The sequence below is a fragment of the Penaeus monodon genome, chromosome 4 (genome assembly GCF_015228065.2).
Source record: "Penaeus monodon isolate SGIC_2016 chromosome 4, NSTDA_Pmon_1, whole genome shotgun sequence".
In the NCBI taxonomy this organism is placed as follows: Eukaryota; Metazoa; Arthropoda; class Malacostraca; order Decapoda; family Penaeidae; genus Penaeus; species Penaeus monodon.
In genome coordinates this window covers 41,535,832-41,540,831 of record NC_051389.1, presented here as the reverse complement: position 1 = coordinate 41,540,831, position 5,000 = coordinate 41,535,832, and the positions used below count along the sequence as shown (strand labels likewise).

At 36.7% G+C, this 5,000-nt stretch overlaps 1 pseudogene; it reads right to left on the bottom strand.

The window, feature by feature from the left end:
- Positions 1-4,279: 4,279 nt before the first annotated feature.
- The window catches only part of LOC119572562, a 7,705-nt pseudogene continuing 6,984 nt past the window's right edge, over positions 4,280-5,000 (bottom strand).

Sequence of the window (5,000 nt, the reverse complement as noted above, 5' to 3'; positions counted from 1 at the left end):
GTTCTGGTACCTTTCCAGGGCAAAAACCTGCTTGTTCGTCTGTAATTTCTTCTCTTAACTTCAACTTCATTCGTTTCAGCAATAATTTCAACAAAATTTGCTGCTGTGACTTATTAATGCAATTGTCCTGTTATTGTTGCATTGGAGTGCGTCACCTTTTTAGGTATGGGAGTAAAGACTGATTTTACCCAGTCTTCTGGCCATCTTCTTTCATTCCAAATTTTTGTACAAAGTTTGTAGAAGAAGTATCAAAAACTTTCACCAGCATTCTTGATTAGTTCGCTGTTATTTCATCCATTCCCGGGCTCTTGTTATTCTTTAACTCTTTTATGGCTTTATAACTTCGTCTAGCAGTGGCGGTGGTTCATCTTCGCTGTCATTGAGTCTAATTAATGTTGTGTTAGATCTTTATTCTTTTGTATAGGTTGGAACAATATTGATTCCATCACATAAAACAAGCCCATCTTCAGTTTTGATAGTGTCCATTGTAGGTTTAAATTTTCGTGTGATGTTCGTACTCCTGGCAGAGTTCTTTAGTTGTCTTATTATAGAACAGTTTTCAATTCTCTGGCAATGTTCATTTAAATATTTTCCTATCTTGTCGCAATAATCTTTGAATTTTGTATTTTGTTTTTGTTAAATTACTTCTTCAACTGGATTATTGATACCATTTGATTTTAGGCATCTTCTGTTTCAATTTCACTCAGTGTCTTTTCTTTTGGCGATAGTTTCTTAAGCAGCGCTCAGCAAGAGTTCTTTCCTTCTTCCAACACTCATGTGGTGTTTTATCATCTTCACATTGATTGAGTGCTTCAGATTTGTTCGACACTTTAATTCTGTAGTTGTTATCAATATATATATATATATATATAATATATATATATATATATATATATATATAATATATATATATATTATATATATATATATATAATATATATATATATATATATTGTGTCTCCCTCTTCCTCAGCCTCTCGAGATATATCGCCTTATGCAACAACTTTTAATTTCGTCCATATATGTTACTCTTATTTCATAATCACTCAGCATTTAGTCCCCGGACTTTGACCTTAAGACGTAAATTACCTGCTGGTTATAAGGATATATACAGGATGTTGAAGTATGCTAATGTGACAAACCATTCCATGAAAGCTTGGAGATTCATGGGTCTGCACCAGTTCTCTGTCTGTCTGTTTGTCTGTCTTTCCGCCTCATTTTCTCTCTCTCTGTCTCTCTCCCGTCTCTCTCTCTCTCTCTCTCTCTCTCTCTCTCTCTCTCTCTCTAATTATATTTATATATATTCTATATATATATATATTTCTTTATCACTTTTATCTGTTTATTTGTCTGTGTAAATAACTTTTGTGTGTGTGGTAATATATATAATAAATATAAAGTATATATATATAATATATATATATATATATATATATATATATATATATATATATACATATATATATATATTATATATATAGTATATATATATATGATATAATATATATATATATATATTATATATATATATATATATATATATATATATATGTATATGTATATATATATATATAATATATATATAATATATATATATATATATCTGTCTATAGACCGATAGATAAATAGATTCACACGCACACACACACATTCACACACAAAAACACACACACACACACACACAAATATATATATATATATATATATATATATATATATATATATATATATATATAATATATTATATATATATAATATATAAAAGAAAGAACAAAGAAAAGAGACAGACAGACAGAGAGAAGATGAAAGCCATAAATATCCCAGTCATAGATGATAAACTAACAGTATTTTTAACAGATGCTCAAGTTCTGTCTCTCTCTCAGCCCGCAGCGTTACCTGCGAAGGCGACGGCACCTGATGCCTTGAGTTCACAGTAAGACTGAATGTCACTCTATATCGATTCGACGGCCGAGGGCATAACATTTTACGTGCTTTGGTGGGCTGCGAGTACACGGCTGCCCACCAGAGTGAATCCATGTGATTATAGAAGCGGCTGCGACTAAATAGGAGTTATATGTTGGTGGAATAGCAATCATAGGGTTCGAAATGTTTTGTTTTTTTTCTTTCTTTCTTTCTTCTTCCTTTATCCATGTTGATTCCATGCCAACATGTCCAGTGATTGAGGATCCTGTTTTTTTCTCGATTTTTAAATGACATTCAACCATCAGGAATCAATGTTTTTTAAACACATATTATTGCAGACTGATATTAGTTTGTGTGGAGGACACATGTTTGTTTGTGTGTGTGCTTGTGTGTGCTTGTGTGTGTGTGTGTGTGTGTGAGTGCGTGCGTGCGTGATTGTGTGTGTGTGTGTGTGAGTGCGTGCGGGTGTGTGTTGTGTGTGTGTGTGTGTGTGTGTGTGTGTGGTGCATGCGTGAGTAGCGTGTGTGGTGTGGTGTGTGTGTGTGGTGTGTGTGTGTGTGTGTGTATGCGTGGTGTGTGTGTTGTGTGTGTGTGTGTGTGTTGTGTGTTGTGTGGTGCTGCGTGAGTTGTGTGTGTGTGTGTGTGTGTGTGTGCGTGGGTGAGTTTTGTGTTGTGTGTGTGTGTGTGTGTGTGTGTGATTACGTAGTTCTTGTAAGAAGGAAACTGAAGAAGAAGCTCCTCTACCTCTTAAACAATAAAGGGTCCAACAGAGTGCAGATTGGAGGCACAAAGTCGCATATGCATAACCCAACGGCAGATACGATAACCTGGAACGAGTGGAGCGGGATCTCATCTGGAGCTCACGGCGGCGCTCACATCGGGTGACGAGGCGTTTTATCTCGATGCCTCCTTGAAAGAGAAAATACCCAAGAGCTGCGTGTAATTTCAAGCTGAAACGATGTTACTGATTTCAGAACGGTTGATCCTCGAAGCACACAAAACGCATGGGCTTTGCGATGGACAGATTAATTGCTTGTTCCGTTCCGGCTGCAAGACAAGATTGCGAGGACTGAAATGAATGGGACTGTGTACACGAAGGCCTTAATTGCTTGCAAGAGACTTTGAGATCGATATCAATCTGGATAGACTTAGGAAACCAAGCATTTAGAAAATAAAGCCTTTGATTTAGATAGAATCAGAATTTAGAAATGATCCCCCCCTCAAAGAAAATATGGATTACAGAAACTTTTGTTTGAATTAATCACGAGTTGCCCCCACATTTTCTTTAGGCTCTCCTCGGAGCACCAGGATGAGGCAGCATCAGTGTAGACGCTGTTCTTTTCAAGAGTCCCCCCTCAACCATTCAGAACGGGGAGACTATGATGTTTCTCTATAGAAAACGCAGTTCTTTGATGCTTATGAAGAGGCCGTTCAGGAAAATCTTGGATTATATGAATCGAGCTGTAACTGGAGGAATCAAATCAAACTTAAAAGTAGACGGATGGTGCTGCGCGTTGCTTCACTGTGGCCGCTCCTTGCTCCAGCCTACGGAAGCGTGTATGTTTATTTCGAAATTAGTCTTGGACTTAACGTATCAAGAAACTACACATCTACCACATGATGTCAGGGCCAAAGTACCAACCCTTCGGGCTCCACTTCTTGCGTAAGGCCGGGCCCCTCTCACACTCTTCATCTTCCCCAGGAACCATTTGCCATCACGATATTTGATTGGTTTGTGGGGGGGTGGGGGGCTTGAGTACCCTCCACCCTTTGATTCTGTTTATTCTCTGATAAAAAAAAGCGTTAGAATAAATAAGCTGCTGACGGGGGCCCCTTTGAATATCGGGCCCCGAGGAAAATTAATACTTTCCCTCCTCTAAGGTTGGGCCCTGACTCATGTAAATACGATAACTGGAAATCAATGACAAAATGTAACCTACACAGTAAAGAGTAGATGAACCTTACACTAAAATCCCCATAACAGATACGAAACTTGTTGATTATCGTGCCAAACAATCACTTGTTTTTTTGTTGTTGTTTTTCTGGCATTTGTTATATTCATTTCATTTTCATAGAATTTCGAGTTCATTTGTTTTGTGCCTAATCCGCAGTAATTGTCCACGCAACATAACTTTCCATGCGTTATCCTATTTAGCCATACAGTGTCGACAATAAGATCATTATTGACTAATTCCTGACAAATAACATTAATGACTAGCATTACATATAGCAGTGCCCTGTGGTACTTACTTCTGGAAGTGACTGAGTGTAATCATCGATAATGTTTTTTATGCCTTGCGTTTTCCGGTTACTTCCATGAGTCCGATATAGGATTAGAGTGTAAATGAAACTCAGATTTACTTGTACATCGTATAGGATTATTTATTGTCAATCGGAGAAGAATCACTCATATATATATCTGAAAAAGTGCTTTATGTAGTCACTATGAAGACACAATTATTAATATTATATGATATCCTTTAACATAAATCTTATATTACAGGTGTAACAAATCCTCCACAAAATGTATTATGCGACAGAAAACATTACATTATTTATTCAAAATGCAGGCTATACAGGGGTATATATAATGTAATTAACATAATGATGAAGTCTGATATAAACATACGACACAACGCAGCCATAAATCAAAATCAAAATCGTATAAAATATTACCATTAAGTAGCAAATACGCAATGTGTATTTGTCATTTTATAGTATTATTCTGATGAACCTTGCTTAATCCAAAAGAGATATCCTTAATGGATAGTATTTCTGAAACAAGTACTAAATGAAATAGCCACAGTTAGAATTCCTAGGCAAACAGAGCGTTTCAACTTCTCCGAATCTGCGCTCTCCCACCTCAGACCTTGGAAGGGGAATCAGCTCCCCGCCCTCCCCTTTCTCAAAATATATTTCCTGTAACCCCTTCAAGAGAGAGGAAAAAATCAAGGAGAGGCATTCACAAGAAAGCTCTTACATTACACAAATATTCCCTTTTACAATACAAAGCCACTCGGGGAAGAACCGCGAGTTGATCTTCTTCCAGCAAGCTGCTTTTGGCGAAGTATTAATAT